Raw genomic sequence first — 25475 nt, forward strand, 5'->3', positions numbered from 1 at the left:
CAGCGTATAGGTCAGAATGAGGTATCCTGATGACCTGTTTCTATGTGGGGGTTTTCACTGGAAAAGCACTAGACATAGAGTTGGAAGACTGACCTAGGTTTAATGGAAAAGCCTGCTTATGCCACTTGCTAGCTGCATGACTTTGAATCTAACTTTTCTGAGCCCTCTATAAAATAGAGATAATAATACAAATCACAGGCGTTTTAGACATTAGATGACATGTGCCTGTGTGCTGTGCTCAATTGCTCTGTCATGTCTGACTCTTTGCAACCTCATAGCTGTAGTTCGCCAGACTCCTCTGTCCATGGAATTATCCCAGCAAGAATATTGGAGTGGGTTGCCATTTTTCTACTCCAGGTGATCTTCCTGAACCAGGGATTGAACCAGCATCTCCTGCGCTGGCAAATGGATTCTTTACCACTGAGCCACCTGGGAAGCATAGATGACATAGTATATTACAAAAAGCCTAGCACTGTGCCTGACACTCAGTCAGATCTTGATACAAACCCCTGTACTCCTCCTTCATCCTATCATTTAATTAAAGTGATTTTCAGATTCTTTAAAGAACCCAAAAAGCACCCCCAGAAAAGAGTGGAGAAGGAGGAATACTTTTATCTTAATCATGTAAGGGAACAAGAAATGAAAGCTATGACTGATTTGTGTTTTTGTACGGCAGAAACCAACATGAAATTGTAAAGCAACTTTCCACCAATTAAGTAAAAAGCAATTCACTTGGGCTATCTGTTATTCTCAGTACATGTCAAAAAATTGCAAACCTTGTGAATTTTTAAGCATTAAATATTATATCTAATGCTGTCTGATGGGTGTAACACTTTGAAATGGTTCTTAAAAATCACATCATAACTGGGTAACAGAGTCGAGTTGAATGGTAGAAAATCAGCATCTCTTCCAACCCTTTAACTTTGTGAAATGATCACAAAAGAGAGATGAGAAAAAATATGAACTTTATTTGTGACATGGGCATGGTAATACAGCATAGTGAGTAATCAAGTTTCATAACATTATAGGGTATTAGAAAGACATTACTGGAATCTTTTAGATTTCTGCTGTGCTTTCTTACCACAGAGCTGAAAGTACCTGTCCTGTTGTCTACATGGCTTTCATCAAATGTGGAACTGTTTGGAGAGCTAACCTTAGGAGTGTAATCTTTTCAGGTGGCTTTACCATCATCACCTACTCACCATGTCATTTCCACTAGGTAGGGAGTCACCTGTGCAAATAAGCCTGAAACTAATTATTGGGTGTGACAGGTACCAGGGGATATTTGTTTTTAGCTTTAAAACAAATTAAACATCATTTAGCTTCTTAGCTGGAGAAGGCGAATGGCATCCCACTCCAGTACTCTTGCCTGGAAAATCCTATGGATGGAGGAGCCTGGTAGGCTGCAGTCCATGGGGTCGCTAAGAGTCCTCGGACATGACTGAGCGACTTCACTTTCACTTTTCACTTTCATGCATTGGAGAAGGAAATGGCAACCCACTCCAGTGTTCTTGCCTGGAGAATCCCAGGGACAGGGGAGCCTGGTGGGCTGCCAGCTATGGGGTAGCACAGAGTTGGACACGACTGAAGCGACTTAGCAGCAGCAGCAGCAGCAGCAGTTTCTTAGCCATATGTATAACAGAATCAAAAACTTTATTTCAAACACTTGAAAAGATGTAATTTATGTGTTATCTGGATAATTACAGAAGAATGGCTTTTGAAAAATTATATTATTTTGGACAATTCAATTCACAAGTCAGATATTTAAGAGTATGTAATATGTAACTGTGAGGTAATGAGCTTTTCCTTTATACCCCAGAAATTCCATTGATTTATTTTGGTGGTAACTGATATGACTCTATTGAAAAGGTAAAATTCAGACAGGATATATACTATCTTACATTCAAATAAAAGTGTTTCTAAACTTAAATTAGCAAATCCATAGAGAATGAGAACATGTCCAGCATTGTGTGTCTATCACTTAATTACAAAAAAGCACCTAAGAAATACCCACTAGCTAGACTTGGCATTCCTCATAAACATTGGCCTATAAAATCCTTGGGGAAAGGATATCTGATCTACTTTTCTTTGCGTCCATTATGTACAGTGCAAAAATTTTTATTCTAGTGTCAGAGTCTGCAACACCACAGTGAAAATTATTTTTAAGTAAGTTTTCTGGCAAATGTTAAGGGCATCTTCTCATTTCCTTCTGATCTAACTCTAAAATGTTTATATGTGGTAGGCATAGTATTTTCTTTCATTGGCATTTGAGATCTAAACTTTTACAGTCTTGTACAACATTCACCTTTGTTTTCTATGTCCCCATTTGAAGATCATACAAAAAGGGCCTTCGGTGTGGGAAGTTGAACAGTGAGACTGTTACATCCTGTACAGAATAAAGGCCAGCTCCCTTCAGGGTGGAAATCAGCAGCATGCTTTGTAATGGGAGTTGATTATCCATTCACTCCTTCTTTCAACAAGCGTTTGTGGGCCAGGCCTTATGCGATGTTGGGTGTAGAGAAATAAATAAATTACAAAGAGCCTCTGATATTAAGGAAAGTCAGCAGTAGTTTTTGTTTTTGTTTTCAAAAAGTTTTACATTGTTTTAAACACACTAGTCATTGGTTAAAAACTGAAAATTTTACATTACAGCATGTAACTTTAACCCAAGTTTCCTCAATCTCAGCACTAATGACATTTGGACCAGTTAATTCTTTGTTGTGGGGGGAAGGCTGTCCTGTCCATTATAACATTTTTAGCATCATTTGTCACCTCTACCAGTTAGATATCAGTACTGCCACGCCCTCCAGCTATGACAACCAAAAGTCTCTCCAGGTATTACTCTTCCTTGAGAACAACTGCTTTAATCTGAAAATAGTTATAAGATACTGGAGCCCCCCAAAATGACAATTACAATATACCTATCTAAGGAACTAAAACATTTACTGTTTATGCTTACTTTAGATTGATCATTTTAAACATTTAGCAAGTGCTTAAGCCAAATATAGAAGCCAGAGTCTTTATTCAGGGTAAAATTTTCTCCTGGGAATATCATTCCTTTCTCACCAACCATGGTTATTACGTAGACCTGAAAATTCTTAATCCCAACTGCTAACATCCTGAATTATTCTTCTAGTCACTCAATTCAGATAAAGAAGCTCATCCAAGATCTGATTAGATTTAGCTTGAGATCACCCATTTAACCACATGTTTCTGTTTCCCATAGCTGTAAAACATGTGTCCGGAGGACTAATAAGACAGCACCCCTCTTGTAAACTCTTTGTAAATGTAGTAAATACTCAATGAACAGTTATTTGATATTTATTTTTATTTAATCATTTACTCCTTACCTTTTTTCAGTAAAAAAGATTTCAGGCAGATTTCAAAGAATAAGCAATATGAACAGCTAAAGAAAAGAAATGCATTGTTTAAAAAAAGCAGTTTTATTAAAAATGAGTTAAACTGTGGCATGAAGTCAACCCTCAAGTCATGTTCTCCCAGTTGCCAACATTAGGCAACAAATTTGACTTTTAGCAGACATAGCAAAGAGGAAACCAGAACCAGTTATGTGATTCAGGGTGTCAAAGACAGTTGCTCCAGAGAAGTTCAACTATTTCTGTTAGTGAGAAATTTTGTATGCGTAGTCTCCTAAAGGGGGAAAGAGTGGTGTTCTGAACCATAGCTTCAACTACATTCAAATAATAATCAGTTCAGTTCAGTCGCTCAGTTGTGTCCGACTCTTTGCGACCCCATGAATCGCAGCACGCCAGGTCTCCCTGTCCATCACCAACTCCTGGAGTTCACTCAGACTCAAGTCCATCGAGTTGGTGATGCCATCCAGCCATCTCATCCTCTGTCGTCCCCTTCTCCTCCTGCCCCCAATCGGTCCCAGCATCAGGGTCTTTTCCAATGAGTCAACTCTTCGCATGAGGTGGGCAAAGTATTGGAGTTTTAGCTTTAGCATCAGTCCTTCCAGTGAACACCCAGGGCTGATCTCCTTCAGAATGGACTGGTTGGATCTCCTTGCAGTCCAACGGATTCTCAAGAGTCTTCTCCAACACCACAGTTCAAAAGCTTCAGCGCTCAGCCTTCTTCACAGTCCAAATCTCACATCCATACATGACCACTGGAAAAACCATAGCCTTGACTAGATGGGCCTTTGTTGGCAAAGTAATGCCTCTGTTTTTGAATATGCTGTCTAGGTTTGTCATAACTTTCCTTCCAAGGAGTAAGCATCTTTTAATTTCATGGCTGCAGTCACCATCTCAGTGATTTCCGCATAATAATGGGTATCATAATAAGCTTTATAGGTATAATAATAAGCTTAATAAAAAGCTTTAAAAGGCAGTGTCTTATTAATGCTGTCAATGTGAGGTGATGGTGTAATGTCAAAGTTCAATTTAGTAAAGATTACTAATAGGACATTAGAACTGTGCTGTGCTTATTTGCTCAGTTGTGTCCAACTCTTTGCGACCCCATGTACTGTAGCCCACCAGGCTACTCTGTCCATGGTGATTCTCTAGGCAAGAATATGAGTGGCTATGCCCTTCTCCAGGGGATCTTCCCAACTCAGAGGTCAAACCTAGTTCTCCCACATGGCAGTCAGATTCTTTATTGTCTAAACCACCACTGAAGCCCAGATGAATCCAAGTATAAATGAGGTTCTGTTGTTCAGTCGCCCAGTCATGTCTGACTCTTTGTGACCCCATGGACTGCAAATGGCTTCCCTGTCCATCACCAATTCCTGAAGCTTGCTCAAACTCATGTCCATTGAGTCAGTAATGCCACCCAACCATCTCATCCTCTGTCACCCCCTTGTCCTCCTGCCTTCAATCTTTCCCAGCATCACGGTTTTCTAAGGAGTCAGCTCTTTGCATCAGGTGGCTAAAGTATTTGAGCTTCAGCTTCAGCATCAGTCCTTCCAATGAATATTCAGGATTGATTTCCTTTAGGATTGACTTGTTAATCTCCTTGCTGTTCAATAGACTCTCAAGAGTCTTCTCCAACACCACAGTTTAAAAGCATCAATTCTTCAGCACTCAGCCTTCTTTACAGTCCAACTCTCACATCCATACATGACTACTGGAAAAACCATAGCTTTGACTAGATGGACCTTTGTTAGCAAAGTATTATCTCTGCTTTTTAATATGCTGTCTAGGTTTGTCATAGTTTTTCTTCCAATGACCAAGCATCTTTTAATTTCATGGCTGCAGTCACCATCTGCAGTGATTTTGGAGCCCCCCAAAATAAAGTCTGTCACTGTTTCCCCATCTCTTTGCCATGAAGTGATGGGACTGGATGCCATGATCTTAGTTTTTTGAATTTTGAGTTTTAAGTCAGCTTTTTCACCCTTCTCTTTCACTTTCATCAAGAAGCTCTTTAGTTCTTCTTCACTTTCTGCCATAAGAGTTGTGTCATCTGCATATCTGAGGCTATTGATGTTTCTCCCTGCAATCTTGATTCCAGCTTGTTCTTCATCCAGCCCGGCATTTTGCATGATGTACTCTGCATATAAATTAAATAAGCAAGGTGACAATATACAGCCTTGATGTACTCCTTTCCCAATTTGGAACCAGTCTGTTCCATAGCTGGTTCTAACTGTTGCTTCTTGACCTGCATACAGATTTGCAGGAGACAGGTAAGGCAGCCTGGTATTCCCATCTCTTTAAGAATTTTCCAGTTTGTTGTGATCCACACAACAAAGGCTTTAGCATAGTCAATGAAACAGATGTTTTGCTGGAATTCTCTTGCTTTTTCTGTGATCCAACAGATGTTGGCAATTTGATCGCTGGTTCCTCTGCCTTTTCTAAACCCAGCTTGTACATCTGGAAGTTCTCAGTTCACATACTGTTGAAGCCTTGCTTGAAGGATTTTGAGCATTACTTTGCTAGCATGTGAAATGAGTGCAATTGTGTCATAGTTTGAGCATTCTTTGGCATTGCCTTTCTTTGGGATTGGAATGAAAACTGATCTTTTCCAGTCCTGTGGCCACTGCTGCGTTTTCCAAATTTGCTGACATATTGAATGTATTACTTTAACAGTATCATCTTTTAGGATTTGAAATAGCTCAACTGGAATTCCATCACCTCTACTAGCTTTGTTTGTAGTGATGCTCTCTAAGGCTCACTTGACTTCATATTCCAGGATGTCTGGCTCTAGGTGAGTGCTCACACCACTGTGTTTATCTGGGTCATTAAGATCTTTTTTGTATAGTTCTGTGTATTCTTTCCATCTCTTCTTAGTATCTTCTGCTTCTGTTAGGTCCATACCATTTCTGTTCTTTATTGTGTCCATCTTTGCATGAAATATTCTCTTGGTATCTTTTATTCTCTTGCAGAGATCTCTAGTTTTGCCTATTCTGCTGTTTTGTTCTGTTTCTTTGCATTGTTCACTTAGGAAGGCATTTTTTAATCTCTCCTTGCTATTTTTTGGAACTCTCCATTGAGTATATCTTTCCTTTTCTCCTTTTCCTTTTGCTTCTCCTTTTCTCAGCTATTTGTAAAGCCTCCTTAGCCAACCATTTTGCCTTTTTGCATTTCTTTTTCTTGGGGATGGTTTTGATCATTGCCTCCTATACAATGTAATGAATCTCTGTCTATGGTTCTTCAAACACTCAGTCTATCAGATCTAATCTCTTGAATCTATTTGTCACTTCCAGTGTATAATTGTAAGGGATTTGATTTAGGTCATACCTAAATTGAGCTTCCCTTGTGGCTCAGCTAGTAAAGAATCTGCTTGCAATGCAGGAGACCTGGGTTCTATCCCTGGGTTGGGAAGATCCCCTGAAAAAAGGGAAAGGCTGCTCACTCCAATATTCTGGCCTGGAGATGTCCATGGACTGTAGAGTCCATGGGTTTGCAAAGAGTTGGGCATGACTGAATGACTTTAACTTTCACTTTCTGAATACCCTAGTGGTTTTCCCTACTTTATTCAATTTAAGTCTGAATTTTGCAATAAGGTGTTCATGATCTGAGCCACAGTCAGCTCCCGGTCTTATTTTTGCTGACTATATAGAGCTTATCCATCTTCAGCTGCAAAGATTATAATCAGTCTGATTTTGTAATTGGCGACTGGTGATGCCCATGTGTATAGATTTTCCAACATGGGGATCTGTCTAAAGGATTGAGGATCCCCGAGGAAACAGAGTCTTGCAGGACACAAACAAAACCTTGTGTGTACCAGAATCCAGGAGAAAGGAACAGTGACCCTACAAATGAGGTTTGGGGGGCTGCAGAACCAGCCCTTCTCAGGAATTCATTATTTCTAATACTTGTTCCAACTGATATTTCCAAGTTGTCAATGGCTATTAGGTAGAAGTTATACTACGAAAAATACTTGTAATGTGGGTACTTTATCTTACAAGTTATTTTCACAGTCATATTCTTAACACTTGGCCACATTGAGAGGATTAATATTCTCCAGAATTTGAGAAGCCTATCAAGGCAATGTAGCTGCAAAGAAAGTTATTTATGTCAAAGACATTAATATCAAAGGCAAGAATAATTTAACTTGTCTGTCACAACTACGCTTCCTGTCTGTGTTTCTCCCACATATTAATTAGGAACTACCTTTCTGTGCTTTAAACTCATCGAATTATTGGATATATATATATATATATATATATATATATATATCACATTATAATTATATACAGTTTTTTTCCTGCTAACATATAAACTCTGTGAGGGCAGAAATAGTCTATCTTTGTCACTTCTGTATATTACTTCATGTAAAGTAAATTTTTGTTGACTGATTATTTGTTCCTGATAATATTAATCATTTATCTCTATCCCTAGTGTGTAGTACATTGGCTAATACATGGTAGACGTTCAACCGAAGTTTGAAAAATGTTGTTATTGAGATAGTTCAGGAGAATTTTATTCAGTGAAAAAGAATTTCACTGTTAGTTTAACATTCAGAGGAACTCCCTAAAATATCAGTATCCAGGATTACAAATATCCACGTGTAAAGAAATTTCACAAACAACATTAGAATTGCATGGGAAGAAAGGGATATTCAAAAGAGCACAAGCTGTTCTGTGAATACCAAGTCTCCTCTGATGTAGCTGAAGATAATCTGTATGGTGGTGAGGAATTCATACTCCTGAAACTACATGCCTAATTTCTCATTGTATGCCAAGGTTCAGCAGCCTTGCCTTGTGAAGGGAACATAAAAACTGTTTTTGCATTCTGTTCTCTACGTCTTCCCATTTACCTAGCAGATTGCCTGGCTACAGCTGGAGTGCCCTTATTTCTGAGTGGTTATGTTCCCTTATTCCTATGAACTGAAGAATATGCTTCCTAATAGAAATAATGGTATACATTTTGACTGGCTTCTGGGTCAGCCTATAATATAAGTCTAACTCATTAAATGGCTGAAATACTATATTTTTTTGCATTCAAAGTTCTAGAATGCAATATGTGGCCAGTTTATTTATACCACTGTATTCTAACTATAGTACGGATTAAATAGATTTCTGTAGACTAGCCTGAGGGCCTGAGCAGTAAATAATTGTAAACCTTCATCTGAAATATGGTTCTCTGTGATTTTAATTAATTTATTTATTAATAAATTTCTGAAGACTTTTCTATGTACAGCCAGAATATTACCAGTATGTGGCTGTCATAGCCTTAAGCAGATGACAGTGCAGCAGTGAGAAGCATCTGTGTAAAATGATAATTGTTGTTTAATGCAGAACCTGTGTTAGAGAGGAAGTTAGCATGCAGCGCTCTGGAACACCAAAGAAGGAGACTGCCTAATGGAGAACTTGAACCTGTCTTGAAGAATTAGAAATAACTTATCATAAGTAGAAGGGTATAGAGGACATTCTAAGCCAGAGGATTATCGCATGCAGAAGCCACAGAGTTCTGAAAGGCATGTTGTTTAGGAATGACTGGAAGAAATCCAGTAGTGATAAATAATGAGAAATGATGAGAGATGTAGAAAATGCGTGTCAGAGCCTTGATTGAAAAGTTACTATGATAGAGACTGAAATGTTTCTAGAAGGAATTCAGCAACAGTTATGCAGAAGAGTGACTGGATATAATTTATTTTGTAGGAACTCTGGGAGCAGAAATATCCATTAGAAAGCTCATGAAAATGTGTAATTGAGAAACAGTGGTAGTCTTATTTATGACAGTGACAGCAGCAGAGTTTCGAAGGAGAAACTTCATGCAACAGATAGTCTGGAAGCAGACTTAGCAAAATTTGTTGGCCAGCTGGGGAGGCAGTGGCAGGGGACAGGATGCCTAATGATGCTGGAATAATGGGGGGAAAAAAGAGTAGGGAATACTAAAGAGATTTGTATTTGAGGATTTTAGGAAATTATTGCTCATGAAATATGGGAGAATGAGTGGATTTGAAATGATGGATCACGAGTAAGTGGTGTTTGAAGTGGAATTACAGTTCTGAAACTTAGGTGCCTACATCATTTTCTAAAAATCTCTTCCAAGCATCAGTCTTTCCTTTTGCTTATTTAATATCTTGGGGTCCAAGGAAGTGATTGGTTTTCTCAAATGTACCTTCTAAACAATAGACAACAATCTCAATGAAGCTTTCCTTTGAAATCCAAACCAGGCAGAATGACCATCCCTGCCTTGAGTCCCCACTCTGCACCATTCAGACAGTTATATTCACTTATTGTTTTAATGAAAAGTTGTCAAGACCATTTTCTTATATGAAATATGATGTTGGCACTTGGAATAAATGGAGAAATGAATAAATAATAAATTGGGTTTTGGTCCAAGGTGGCAGTGTAGGAAGGTGTTGAACTCATCTCCTCCCAGAGATACACCAAATCTACATCTATGTAAAGAGCAGTTGCTCCTGAAAAATAGCTGAGGGCTTATTGAACAACTTTTGCACAAGGCAAGATAGAGGAAACACATAGAGATGGGTAGGAGACTCAAAGATATAATATCAATGGGAACCCTATCCCTCAGCCTTCAGCCTGCAGGAGGAAGGGATATAGCTGAGGGACTTGTGTGCAGACTCAGCCACCCTGGGAAACAATGAAAAACAGTAAGTTTGAAGGCTTCTGAACTGCATGTGCACCAAGTCCCTTTATTAACCATAGTAAATGGATGCCAAGTGGGCAGGGAACTGCTGGAATTCTCTCCAGAGTTGGAGATGCCGAGGAATACTATGTTTTGCAGTCCTCCTCTGCCTTGATAGTGCCAGTGGGAACACAGTCCAGGCAGGGTAGCCAACTTGTCAGGCTGCCCCAGAGTGCCACATTGCCCTGGCCCACACCAGCTATAATCATCCCCCCAAGGCAGCCCTGGCACTGCATGCCCTGGGCTCCCCTGCCCCATTCTAGACCAATTTCTCACACCATATACAAAAATAAATTCAATATAAATCATAGACTTAAATGTAAGACTTGAAATCTTAAATTTCTAGAAGGAAACAGGTAGTATGCTCTCTGACATTGGTCTTAGTAATAAGTTTTTGGATGTGTCTCCCTAGGCAAGGGCAACAAAAGCAAAAATTAAAAAATGGAACTACATCAAACTAAACACTTTTACTGAGCAAATTAAATCATCAACAAAATGAAAGGGCAACCTACTGAATTGGAGAAGATATTTACAAATGATAAGAGGTTAATATCCAAAATATATAAAGAATTCATATAACTCAATATCAGACAACAAATAGACTGATTTAAAAACTGGGCAGAAGACCTGGATAGACATTTTCCAAAGAAGACATACTGATGGACAGTAGGCACATGAAAAGATGTTCAGTATCACTAATTATCAGAGAAATGCAAATCAAAATAACCGTGAGATACCACCTTATACTTACCAGAATGGCTATAGTAAAAAAGACGAAAAATAGCAGATGTTGGTGAGGATGTGGAGAAAAGGGAACCCTTTGCCCTGTTGGTGGGAAAATAAATTAGTATAGACCTTATGTAAAATAGTATGGAGGTTCCTCAAAAAGTAAAAATCAAACCACCATACAGTTCAGCAATTCCACTTCTGGATATTCATCAGGAAGAATGGAAACTCTAACTTGAGAAGATATGTCCACTTAATTGTTCATTGCAGCATTATTTATAAGAGCGAACATATGGAAGCAATCTCAATCCTCATCCATAGATAAGTGAAAAAGATGTAGTATATAAATATACAGTGGAGTATTACTCGGCTATCAAAAGAATGAAATCTTTCCATTTGCAATAAAATGAAAGGGTATTATACTAAGTGAAATAAGTCAGAGAAAGACGAATACCTATGATTTCACTCATATGTGAAATCTAAAAATAAACGAACAGACATAGCAAAACAAACAATAATAGAGAATAATAGATAATAGAGAAAATAGATAATATTTTTTCTCATCGATAATAGAGGAAAAAACTGGTGTTTTCTGGAGGATATGTGCTGGGTGAGTGAAATAGGTGAAGGGGATTAAACGGTACACATTTCCAGTTATAAAATAAGTCAACAGGATGTAACGTACAGGATGGGGAGTATAGTCAGTAATATTGTGGTAAATTTGTGTGGTGACAGATAGGAGCTAGACTTACTGTGGTGATCATTCCATGATGTGTAAAAATATCAAATAACTATTTGAACACTCAAGCTTATATAGTATTATTAAGTCATTTATACTTCAGTTTAAAATAATGAACAAATAAACTGCAGGGTTTGCCATCATTTCTAGACATTTAATTCTGGTTTGGTCAGAATTCAACTAGAGAAGAAATAGTAGGAATATAGTTTATATATTCATATTACAAATCAGAGGATTAATTACAGGTAATTAGCTTGTGGAACTAGGTAAACAGGAGGCTGTCTTTGTGTCTGTTGCTGGCCTAAAGTTCATAGGATAGGCAGCAGGCTGGAATCCCATAAAGATGAGCAAGAGCCTCATAACAATGGAGTAAAATCCATATTTGTTCTTGCTTCTTCTGACTTGGTGATATGGGTAATCTCCAGTAGCTGAGACCCTGTCTTACAGAGTCATTCTTTGGCAATGCCAAGAATACTCAAACTACTGCACAACTGAACTCATCTCATACGCTAGTAAAGTAATGCTCAAAATTCTCCAAGCCAGGCTTCAATAGTATGTGAACCATGAACTTCCAGATGTTCAAGCTGGTTTTAGAAAAGGCAGAGGAAACAGAGTTCAAATTGCCAACATCTGTTGGATCATCAAAAAAGCAAGAGTTCCAGAAAAACATCTACTTCTGCTTTATTGACTATGCCAAAGCCTTTGACTATGTGGACCACACCAAACTCTGGAGAACGTTTAAAGAGATGGGATACCATACCACCTGAGCCTGCCTCTTGAGAAATCTGTATGCTGGTCAGGAAGCAGCAGTTAGAACTGGACATAGAACAACAGACTATTTCCAAATAGGGAAAGAAGTATGTCAAGGCTGTATACTGTCACCCTGCTTATTTAACTTATATGCAAAGTACATCATGAGAAATGCTGGGTTGGATGAAGCACAAGCTGGAATCAAGATTGCCAGGAGAAATATCAATAACCTCAGATTTGCAGATGACACCACCCTTATGGCAGAAAGTGAAGAAGAACTAAAGAGCCTCTTGATGAAAATGAAAGAGGAGAGTGAAAAAGTGGGCTTAAAACTCAACATTCAGAAACCTAAGATCATGGCATCTGGTCCTATCGCTTCATGGCAAATATATGGGGAAATCGTGGAAACAGTGACAGACTTTATTTTGGGAGGCTCCAAAATCACTGCACATGGTGACTGCAGCCATGAAATTAAAAGATGCTTGCTCCTTGGGAGAAAAGTCATGACAAACCTAGATAGCATATTAAAAGCAGAGATATTACTTTGCCAACAAAAGTCTGTCTAGTCAAGGCTATGGTTTTTCCAGTGGTCATATATGGATGTGTGAGTTGGACTATAAAGAAAGCTGAGCACTGAAGAATTGGATGATTTTGCACTGTGGTGTTGGAGAAGACTCTTGAGAGTCCCTTGGACTACAAGGAGATCCAACCAGTCCATCCTAAAGGAAATCAGTCCTGAATATTCATTGAAGGACTGATCTGAAGTTAAAACTCCAATACCCTGGTCACCTGATGCAAAGAGCTGACTCATTGGAAAAGACCCTGATGCTGGGGAAGATTGAAGGCAGGAGGAGAAGGAGATGACAGAGGATGAGATGGTTGGATGCCATCACCGACTCAATGGACATGAGTTTGAGTAAACTTTGGCAGTTGGTGATGGACCGGGTGGCCTGGTGTGCTGCAGTCCATGGGGTCACAAAGAGTCAGACACGACTGAGTGACTGAACTGAACTGTACTGACCCTGGCCCTGCTTCATACCAATGAGATTAGTCCCCAGACTGGCAAAGTGTGTATGGTACACAATGGCTACTGCTTCCCTTCCTCCTCCTAAATTTTCCCTCTTTGTTTTGAAAGCTTTATCCAACCAGGGCATCCTGTTCTATAAGTTTCATTATTTTCACACAAGAAAGAGAAGAGGCCCCTTATCCTTCAGTCACACTTACTTGGTCAATTTTGAATCTTGTGTTAGCCTACGAAAACTTAGCTCTGTTGGCAGAAACAATATCATTGTGTCAGCCATGCCACTGAATATTTATGCTATCCAAACTCCACTGGCTCTTCACTGTTCATTTTCTGAGCTTTTATTATTCCACAGTGAAGACATACTACTGTGTCTTTTCCAGGCCTTTCTCAAGCTCTCAAATTCACCCTCAGTCTTCTAACTCTCAGACTATAGCCTCATCTTGTTCATTTCAGAGAATATAGGAAATAAAATCATGTGAAATCTCTGAATTTCCTTTCCTTCCCTGTGGCATCAGAGAAAAAGTATCCTGAATTCTTTCCTTTGCAAGTTGGTTTTATAAAACAGATGTGTGTGTGCTAAGTTGTTTCAGTCATGTTCTACTCTTTGCAACTCTATGGACTGTAGCCCACCATGCTCCTCTGTCCATGGGATTCTCCAGGCCAGAATATTTAGGTGGGTTGCCATGCCCTCCTCCAGGGAATCATTCTTACCCATCTTTTATGTCTCCTGCAGTGGCAGGCAGGTTCTTTACCACTGGTGCCACCTGGGAAACCCTTACTATGTCAACAATCTCCTCTTCCTTTTGAATTTTTAATCTTCTGTGCATGTGTGCTAAGTCTCTCCCAGTCATATCCGACTCTTTGCAACCCTATGGACTGTAGTCCACCAGGCTCCTCTGTCCATGGGATTCTCCAGGCAAGAATACTTGAGCGGGTTGCCATGCCCTCATCCAGGGAATCTTCCTGACCCATCTCTTACATCTCCTGCATTGACAGGCAGGTGCTTTACCACTAGTGCTACCTGGGAAGCCCCTTTATAATATCTTCCCCTCCTCTAAAATTATAAACATGTTCACATCATCTTTATCCTTAAAAATGTATCTTGAGTCCCACCCAATTCCCTTTTTCAATCTAGCTTCTACCAGAAATACTCTATGAAAAGTCTTAAAAGCAAATTACCTCCTAATTGGCACATCTATCAGGCTCTTTCTGTTGTCCTCATCCCTGGCCTTTCTGCAATCTATGACCAAGTTTCCATCTTGATATTGTAATCCTGGATCACTCTCTAGTCTCCTTTGCCATCTCCTCTTTCTTTACCTGGCACCTAAATGTAGGCTTCTCTCAATATTCACAAGATTCTTCCCTTGACTGATTTCTCTAGGCTGTGCCTTCTGTGACCCTTTACAGATTTCATGGGGCTCCTTTATGAGAAAACAAGAATAGCAATGTCCAAGAGAGTTAAAATGCATGTCACATATGTGATTTTAGTTTTCCTAGTAGCCAGTACACAAAAAGTAAAAGGAACATTAGTTCAGTTCAGTTCAGTTCAGTCGCTCAGTCGTGTCCGACTCTTTGCAGCCTCACGAATCGCAGCACGCCAGGCCTCCCTGTCCATCACCAACTCCTAGAGGAGATCTTTCCCAGCATAAGGGTCTTTTCAAATTAGTCAGCTCTTCGCATCAGGTGGTCAAGTATTGGAGTTTCAGCATCAGCATCAGTCCTTCCAGTGAATATTCAGAACTGATTTCCTTTAGGATGGACTGGTTGGATCTCCTTGCAGTCCAAGGGACTCTCAAGAGTCTTCTCCAGCACCACAGCTCAAAAGCATCAATTCTTCGGTGTTCAGCTTTCTTCACAGTCCAACTCTCATGTCCATACAGTCCAACTCTCATGTTTTTTCCACACCACTGGAAAAACCATAGCCTTGACTAGATGAACCTTTGTTGGCAGAGTAACGTCTCTGCTTTTGAGTATGCTATCTAGGTTGGTCATAACTTTCCTTCCAAGGAGTAAGCGTCTTTTAATTTCATGGCTGCAGTCACCATCTGCAGTGATTTTGGAGCCCAAAAAAATAAAGTCTGACACTGTTTCCCCTGTTTCACCATCTATTTCCCATGAAGTGATGGGACCAGATGCCATGATCTTCATTTTCTGAATATTGAGCTTTAAGCCAGCTTTTTCACTCTCCACTTTCACTTTCATCAACAGGCTTTTTAGTTCCTCTTCACTTTCTGCCATAAGGGTGATGTCATCTGCTTATCTGAGGTTATTGATATTTCTCCCGGCAATCTTGATTCCAGCTTGTGCTTCCTCCAGCCCAGTGTTTCTCATGATGTACTCTGCATATTTAAGTTAAATAAGCAGGGTGACAATATACAGCCTTGACGTACTCCTTTTCTTATTTGGAACCAGTCTGTTGTTCCATGTCCAGTTCTAACCATTGCTTCCTGACCTGCATATAGGTTTCTCAAGAGGCAGGTCAGGTGGTCTGGTATTCCCATTTCTTTCAGAATTTTCCACAGTTTATTGTGATCCACACAGTCAAAGGCTTTGGCATAGTCAATAAAGCAGAAATAGTTGTTCTTCTGGAACTCTCTTACTTTTTCGATGATCCAACGGATGTTGGCAATTTGGTCTCTGGTTCCTCTACCTTTTCTAAAACCAGCTTGAACATTTGGAATTTCACAGTTCACGTATTGAGCATTATTTTACTAGCGTGTGAGATGAGTACAATTGTGCAGTTGTTTGAGCATTCTTTGGCATTTCCTTTCTTTGGGATTGGAATGAAAACTGACCTTTTCCAGTCCTGTGGCCACTGCTGAGTTTTCCAAATTTGCTAGCATATTGAGTGCAGCACTTTCACAGCATCGTCTTTCAGGATTTGAAATAGCTCAACTGGAATTCCATCACTTCCACTAGCTTTGTTCGTAGTGATGCTTTCTAAGGCCCACTTGGCTTCACATGTTTCTGGCTGGTCTTGGGCTGCTGGTTGTCATTGGCCTTCATCAGCTCCTGGAATCTAGAAAGTGCAAGAGGCCCATTCCGAAGGTAGAGATGGGAACCTCAAGTCAAAACGACGTTGACATGAGCTGGATTCCTCAGGAAACTCTGAACCAAATCAATAAAGCTTCACCAAGAAGGTTGCCCAGGAAACGGGCACAGAAGAGATCAGTGGGATCTGATGAGTAAATGTTCCTTTGTGCAACAATTCGGTCTTTACTTAACCCATGCTAAAGTTTCTCAGCCTGATGGGAATTAGTGCAGAGAAGCCATATCACCATAGAAGGCAGCTACTACTTATGTGTGGACTGAGCAATCACAGTGTGGCGATCATATTGCTGAAAATACAGTGCATTTATTTTTCTAAAGTAGCAAATTTGGTTTTTTTAAAAACCATTAAAATCTATGTGTGTGGAAAAAAAAGGAACATTAACATACTTTAATTCAGAATAGCCATAATGAACATTTTAACATGTAATTAATTAGTTATTATTGAAATAGTTTGCATCCTTTATATGTACCATGTCTTTCAGTATCCAATGTGTACTTTACACTTGGACCACATTTTAGTTTGGACTAGTCCCATTTTCAGTTCAGTTCAGTCACTTAGTCCTATCTGACTCTTTGTAACCCCATGGACTGCAGCGCACCAGGCCTCCCTATCCATCACCAGCTCCCAGAGTTTACTCAAACTCATATCCATTGAGTTGATGATGCCATCCAACTATCTTATCCTCTGTCATCCCCTTCTCCTCCTGCCTTCGATCTTTCCCAGCATCAGGGGCTTTTCAAATTAGTCAGCTCTTCGCATCAGGTGGCCAAGTATTGGAGTTTCAGCATCAGCATTAGTCCTTCCAATGAATATTCAGGACTGATTTCCTTTAGGATGGACTGGTTGGATCTCCTTGCAGTCCAAGGGACTCTCAAGAGTCTTCTCCAACACCACAGTTCAAAAGCATCAATTCTTCGGTGCTCAGCTTTCTTTATAGTCCAACTGTCACATCCGTACATGACTACTGGAAAAACCACAGCCTTGACTAGACGAACCTTTGTTGGCAAAGTAATGTCTCTGCTTTTGAATATGCTATCTAGGTTTGTCATAACTTTTCTCCCAAGGAGCAAACATCTTTTAATTTCATGGCTGCAGTCATCATCTGCAGTGATTTTGGAGCCCCCCAAAATAAAGTCTGTCACTGTTTCCACGATTTCCCCATCTATTTGCCTTGAAGTGATAGGACCAGATGCCGTGATCTTAGGTTTCTGAATGTTGAGTTTTAAGCCCACTTTTTCACTCTCCTCTTTCATTTTCATCAAGAGGCTCTTTAGTTCTTCTTCACTTTCTGCCATAAGGGTGGTGTCATCTGCATATCTGAAGTTATTGATATTTTTCCCTGTAATTTTGATTCCAGTCCCATTTTAAGCACTCAATAGTCTCATGAGGCTAATAGCCACTGTCTTGGACATTCCAGCTCTGGAATCTACAGTGGGTAGCCATTCCCTTTTCCAGGCGGTCTTCCTGACCCAGAGATGGAACCCAGGTCTCCTGCATCCCAAGGAAATTCTTCATGATCTGAATCACCAGGGAAACCCAAGAAATCTACAAACCTGTCCTGAGTTCCAGATCTGGAATCCAGCTGCTGCTAAGATCTGACATTCATCCTGTTGTGTAATCTGTCACTCATAATGGTGAGTGAAATGGTGTGTGAAAACACAATGCAAAGATTTTACTCCACTCCTCGTATCTCTTTATGGCTTTCTATTTGCCTGATGAAAGGCAGCATGATAAGCATACATTTTGAAGTCACAGAAAATTAGATTTGAATCCAGGCTTCATGGCTAACTTGTGTGTAATTTGGGACAAGTTACTTAAACTTCATGAAAGCCTGTTTTCCCATCTAACATGGGGAAAATAATACTTCCTTCCGGGTTGGTTATAGGAAGATGTTGTTATTCCTCACACAGTATATGATCCATGTGTGCATGCCTGCTTGCTTAGTTGCTTCAGTCATGTCTGACTCTTCGTGACTCTATGAACGGTAGCCCACCAGGCTCCTCTGTCCATGACGATACTCTAGGCAAGAATACTGGAGTGGGTTGCCATGCCCTCCTCCAGGGAATCTTCCCAACCCAGGGAGCAAACCTATGACTCCTGCATCTCCTGCATTGGCAGGCTGGTTCTTTACCACTAGTGCCACTTGGGAAGCCCATATGATCCTTAGTAATAGCCTAATAAATGGTAACTAGGCCATTAACATGGAGAAGGAAATGGCAACCAACTCCAGTGTTCTTGCCTGGAAAATCCCAGGGGCGGGGGAGCCTGGTGGGCTTCCGTCTATGGGGTCGCACAGAGTCGGACACGACTAAAGCGACTTAGCAGCAGCAGCAGCAGCAGGCCATTAACATGACATTTAAGTTTTTCCGTGAACTGTTCCTAAATACCTTTCCAGTCTTGTGTCCTGCTCTGAGATCCAGGCACATACCTGCACTCTCATAAATCTATGGCTTCATCCCTTTGTTCTTCAAAGAGCGTAGCCACTGTGAGCCAGGTTCCATAACTAAAACTTTCTTTAAGGAGTTCGTTTATTTGTTCATTCAAGACAAATTGATTAAACATAAACTCTGTGGTTACTTGTTTTTAGATGCTTGAATGAATTACTGAATAAAACAAAGTGAAATTACTGAATAAAACAGACAAAATATTTTCACTTAAATAATTTACTTGGAAAGACAGAAAATATACAGTAAACATAATTAATTAGAAAATTATGGGAATTTAGAATTAATTAGAATGGATGGGGAAATGAGATCTATTTTCCAGCTAAACAGTTTAGATCTGTGCTTTATAAGCACTTTTTATTTTAAATTGGAGCCCCTTTGATATTCTCTAGCAGAGTTATTGGACCTGGCATTTTAACGCGTACCTTTGTTTCCTCACAATTTTAGTCCTTCAGGTGCGTGCATGCATGCTCATTTAGTCTTGTCCAACTCTTTGTGACCCTGTGGACTGCAGCCCACCAGGCTCCTCTGTCCATGGAATTTTCCAGGTAAGAGTAGTAGAGTCGGTTTCCATTTCCTGCTCCAGGGGATCCTCCCAACCCATGGACTGAACCAATGTCTCCTGAGTCTCCTGCATCGGCAGGCAGATTCTTTACCACTGAGCCACCTGGGAAGCCCCTCCTTCAGGTGGGATATAGCTAAAGAAGTGTATAAGTGAAGTTATGGATGCAGTGATAATTGGAAGTGAGCACTCGTGTAACTGTGGATAGTTTTACCTCCATGTTGCATTATTATTATTTTTTGCATACTTACGTATTATGCAAAAAAAAAAAAAAAAGGTGGGCTGGTAATTAGTCCAAAATTATTGGCGTTTTAGGAGCACGCAAAGTTGAGCAGCCTTAAATATGTGAATGTAACTCTCCAAGAAGGTTGCTGCATATTAACCATAGAAATCTTGAAATATGGAGGAATTAGAATTCAGGTAAATGCACATTTGGAAATGATATTCTAAAAAACAAATGGTAATGTTGTCAGAAGTGTTTAGACTATAAATAGGATGGTCTTATAATTTATCTTTTAAAACAGACATGTTTGAGGATAAAATGTCATGGTTAATAATTATGCCAGGAAAAGAGGCATTAACCAAGATTGTCCACAGTAAATTGGAACATGTGGTCTCTGTATTTATAGTTCATTTTACATTGATATCTTTCCCCAAATACATTTTCCTCTTAGTTTCTCCAGTTCCCTTGGGAGGTAAATCCAAGGGGAAACCGTGTATGAAAAGAAGTAATAATAGCTATGCATTCCTTTTAGAGGAATATCCTTTGAAATTCCTATAAATTTCATAATGTACTTTAAAAGAGGAAATTAAAAATGAAAACGCTGAAGAAATATGTGTTAGCTTTTTCAAGCAAAGTAAGGAACTATCTCATCCCTGAAGATACTAATTTAGTGAAACTTTTCAACTTAGGTAATTGTTTTGGTTACTTTTCCAGAGATATTATAGAAGCGTTAATTTTAAATATATTGATGTATTTGTGGCTGTATTTGATACGGAGGCCACTATCAATACCTATAATCTATGGTTTAAAAAATTTAATGAATTCAGAATTTTATAATAAAGTATAAATAATAAGAATGTAAAGTTCATGAAACCGTAAAACAAATTTTTCTTTTTAATGGATACATGAGCACTCACTTTTATATTTATATTTTGTGCATCTCACTGTAAAAATCTACACTGAACTAAGGAACAGATCAAAATCCAGTCTTCTGCAAGAAATTCTATGTCTGTTCTTAATATTAACACAGAAAGCCAGCCCATAACTTGCCATTCTCAAAGCGGAATTCAGTATTCCTTATATTAATTATAGTCTTCCTTCAGCAAGTAATTTTTAAACACAGCATCTAAATTCAGGGTCATTGAGCACTAAAAAAGAAAAGAACCTTATTCAGAACTGGTCCGTAGCTAAGTGGGGTAATATTTTTATAGAGTTCTGGATAAATGTTTTATAACTCTTGGAAGAGAAAAGTTCTAATTTTATTAAAGAACATTTCGTCCTCACATCTCCTTTCCAAGTTCAATAAATATAGAAAGCCCCCAATGCAAAGACATGATGTGCCTACGTATTCACTAGAACATAATTGTTTTAAAAAGACAGTAATATTTGTAACATTTAAAGAAATACATTATTAAAATGAAAACTTTTCTGAGTTGAGTTGCAGGATAAACCACATTGTAGTTTATCTGAAACAGCCTGAACGTCATAATTTGCATTTTCTGTTTCCTTTGACCTGATAGTCTGATTGTCTCTAAATGAGGCAACTGGCCTTGACATGTATAGACAGAGGACATGGTTACCCTGACAACAGGTACCATGTACCACATGCGACCCCTCTCCAAAGAAAATCAATGCCTCTTTTTTAAAAACATAAAACGAAACAAGTCTGCTGCCTCCTACTTAAGACCAAATAAAATCCCTTTAAAAAAAAACTAATAGAAAAAGGTATCCCCAACCAATTTCAGTTTATTTGGTAAATTGTTTTATTGTGAATTTTGAAATGGATCATCATCACTTCTTTGTGTTAATCTCATCACAATGAGTAATCCAATTGATTAGGTAAATATAAAGTACTAAAACCTCTTTCTGGCTTTCACAGTCTCAAGATCCAGCAGAGGGAGCTCACACATTATTGTTGTTTTTTAAATGTTAGTCTAAAATTATGATACAATTTTAAATGTTCCAGTAGTAGAGCTCTTGGTACTTTTGAATTCTAGGATATCTACCCTGCAAAGTATAAATACTCTAGTGTTATTTTGTTACTGTTGCTTTTTAAATCTAATTAACTGCCAGTGTTTCTTAACTTTCAATATATTTATGTAAGCAAACAATTTTTAGATCCGTTTTATGCAACCAATTCATGATTACCCTGTGGGACAGATCTAACCTTTATTTCAGATTTCCCAACATTTTAGCCATACCCACCACTCCATTCACACACACACCCCAAAAATACTTGACTGCAGACAACAAGGGTACATCCATGAAAAATGTCATGGAACAGTTTTTTTAACTGAGAACAAAAGACTTAAAAAATCCCTAGCTGGTTCCATAAAAAGAACACAAGTGGTTTACACGGCATTGTTTTCATGTCAAGAAAGACGTCTTTGAAAATGACATGCCTTCCATAGGAAGCTGTGGGATTCCAGGGCTTGCCTTGCTCCCAGAAGACACACAGAGATTCTGGGTGTTGTTCATCAACCAAGGAACAATTATTTGCCCAATTATTCCTTCAAAATATTAATTGATTTTCTTCTTTATTCTAATTACTGTTTCAAGTTCAGAGGACATAAGCCTAATAAAGATAGCCAACATTTATTGTGTTGTTATGATGATACGGATACTTCACTGCATTCTCTCTTCTAAGCCTTACAATAACTAATTTACAGATGAAAAACTGCACCTCAGGGAACTTAAATAAATTGCCTATGGTCCTAAAGGTTATAAATGACAAAGCTTGAGTTTGAATGCAAGTCTATAATACCCTAAAGTACACACTGGTAACCACTATAAAATACTGCCTTCCTAGACTGAAGAGATTCACAGTCTATCAAATTAACTCATGTTATTTTGAAACAAGAATTTCTTGTCCTTAGTGCAAAGAGTTTTAGACAGAGAAATAGATAGTGGATAATATTTGAGTGTTTATCATGAACCAGTTGTCCTTCTAGATGCCTTATATGTCTTATTTAATCTTTACAGCAGCCTTATATAGTTCAGTCGCTCAGTCGTGTCCGACTCTTTGCAACCCCATGAACTGCAGCATGCCAGGCCTCCCTGTCTATCACCAACTCCCGGAGTTCACTCAGACTCACGTCCATCAAGTCAGTGATGCCATCCAGCCATCTCATCCTCTGTCGTCCCCTTCTCCCCCTGCCCCCAATCCCTCCCAGCATCAGAGTCTTTTCCAATGAGTCAACTCTTATCCCCACCCTTACAGGTGAAAAAATGGAGGCCCAGGAGATTATATTATATACCCAGGATGATACCACAAACCTTGAATTTGAGTCTAGATTTTTCTGATTTTAAAATTTCCTTTGTCATCCTGCCTCTACTTACACAATTATTTCTTCCAACTAGTTCCTTAAGAAAAGATTTCTCATATAGCTATTTGGAGTTAGTTCGTAGTCCGGGAGTTAGTGATGGACAGGGAGGCCTGGCGTGCTGCAGTTCATGGGGTCTCAAAGAGTTGGACACAACTTAATGACTGACCTGAAACATATTGCTGCTACTGCTAAGTCGCTTCAGTCGTGTCCGACTCTGTGTGACCCCATAGACGGCCTCCTACTAGGCTTCCCCATCCCTGGGATTCTCCAGGCAAGAACACTGGAGTGGGTTGCCATTTCCTTCTCCAATGCATGAAAGGGAAAAGTGAAAGTGAAGTAGCTCAGTCGTGTCTGACTCCTAGCAACCCCATGGACTGCAGCCTACCAGGCTCCTCCGTTCATGGGATTTTCCAGGCCAGAGTGCTAGAGTGGGGTGCCATTGCCTTCTCCAGAACTGAAACATAGAAGTATTTTTAAGGAAAATTTCTAACCCTCAATTCAAATTTACATTCACACAAGTTTAAAAAAAAAAAAAAATATATATATATATATATACTTATGTGTGTGTGCTTATCAGTTGCTCAGTCATGTCTGACTCTTCCCAACCCCATGGGGGTTGCCATTCACTTCTCCAGGGGATCTTCCTGACCCAGGGATTGAACCCAGGTCTCCTGCATTACAGGTGGATTCTTTACCATCTGAGCCACCAGTGAAGCCCTGTAACTGCTTATATTAAGTTTTAAATAAAAACATAGTTTGTTTTGCATTCATCAAATAATCTAAACATTAACTGTGAAGTGAGCCAAAGAATCAAGGAGTTTAAAAACTACAATGAAACAGGAAATACCGCGCTTGCGCACTGCTGTAGCGCCTGGTGGTTGTGGCCGGTCTGCCGGCGACTGTGAGGCGGGGAACTGCTCCTGTGGAGGCCGTTGAGTCCCCCGCAACTCGCCACCATGAGCAACACCCTAGCTAAGATCGCGGAGATCGAAGCCGAGATGGCTCGGACTCAGAAGAACAAGGCCACAGCGCACCACCTAGGGTTGCTTAAGGCTCATCTTGCTAAGCTTCGCAGGGAGCTCATTACTCCAAAAGGTGGTGGTGGTGGAGGACCAGGAGAAGGATTTGATGTTGCCAAGACGGGTGATGCTCGAATTGGGTTTGTGGGTTTTCCGTCTGTGGGGAAGTCAACGCTGCTCAGTAACCTGGCAGGGGTATATTCCGAGGTGGCAGCCTACGAGTTCACCACCATGACCACTGTGCCTGGCGTCATCAGATACAAAGGTGCTAAGATCCAGCTTCTGGATCTCCCAGGTATCATTGAGGGTGCCAAGGATGGGAAAGGTAGAGGCCGTCAAGTCATTGCAGTGGCCAGAACATGTAACTTGATCTTGATTGTTCTGGATGTCCTGAAACCCTTGGGACATAAGAAGATAATTGAAAATGAGCTGGAAGGCTTTGGCATTCGCTTGAACAGCAAACCCCCCAACATTGGCTTTAAGAAGAAGGATAAAGGAGGCATTAATCTCACAGCCACTTGCCCTCAGAGTGAGCTGGATGCTGAAACTGTGAAGAGCATTCTGTCTGAGTACAAAATCCATAATGCTGATGTGACTCTGTGTAGTGACACCACAGCAGATGACCTCATTGACGTGGTGGAAGGAAACAGAGTCTATATCCCCTGTATCTATGTGTTAAATAAGATTGATCAGATTTCCATTGAGGAGTTGGATATTATCTATAAGGTGCCACACTGTGTACCCATCTCTGCCCATCACCGCTGGAATTTTGATGACCTGTTGGAAAAGATCTGGGACTATCTGAAACTAGTGAGGATTTACACCAAACCCAAGGGCCAGTTGCCCGATTACATGTCCCCAGTGGTGCTGCCCTACTCCAGGACCACGGTGGAGGATTTCTGCATGAAGATTCACAAAAATCTTATCAAAGAATTTAAATATGCTCTGGTGTGGGGTCTGTCTGTGAAACACAATCCTCAAAAAGTGGGTAAAGACCATACGTTGGAGGACGAGGATGGCATTCAGATTGTGAAGAAGTGATGCCATCCCCTTCCTCATCTGCTGGGCCAACCCTAGCAGCTTTCTCTACGATCAAACACCTGACTCCAAGCCCCTCCTGGGTTTGACAGGCACTGGATCAGGATACAGGGAGGGAGATGGAAGCACCCAAATTGGAACTTCACTTGTCTTAACTTGGTGTCACCTTATATGTTGAGCTGCATAAAGGACCTGGTAGGCCAGCTGACTATGTACAGTTCATGTGTCATTGTCAGAATTTGTTTTGAGATGGATTGAATGAGGATGGTTATGTACAGTGAGGCAGCTGCAGAAGAGGTCCTTGGGAGCTTGGTCTTGAATGTGAAATGGGTAAAAATATGACTGCAACATTTCAAAAAAAATAATAATAAATAAAAACTACAATGGGCCTCAGTACTCATGTAGTATGATTCTCTTAGTTTATTAGTGAGAAAGCTGAGACCCAGAGAAATTATGACTTAATTGGTTTCCTGTCATTAGTCAGGGGCAATGTAGGACTACCATTCCAGCCTAGGAA

General features: G+C 39.8%; 1 protein-coding gene and 1 pseudogene across 1 annotated transcript in view; both read left to right on the forward strand.

The window, feature by feature from the left end:
• Nucleotides 1-25475, forward strand: part of ANGPT1 (angiopoietin 1) — a 472143-nt gene that overhangs the window by 109192 nt on the left and 337476 nt on the right. The gene's annotated exons all lie outside the window — the stretch shown is intronic.
• LOC109568670 (developmentally-regulated GTP-binding protein 1 pseudogene) lies at nucleotides 23756-25161 on the forward strand (annotated as a pseudogene).

The sequence above is a fragment of the Bos indicus genome, chromosome 14, assembly GCF_029378745.1.
Source record: "Bos indicus isolate NIAB-ARS_2022 breed Sahiwal x Tharparkar chromosome 14, NIAB-ARS_B.indTharparkar_mat_pri_1.0, whole genome shotgun sequence".
Taxonomy (NCBI): Eukaryota; Metazoa; Chordata; class Mammalia; order Artiodactyla; family Bovidae; genus Bos; species Bos indicus.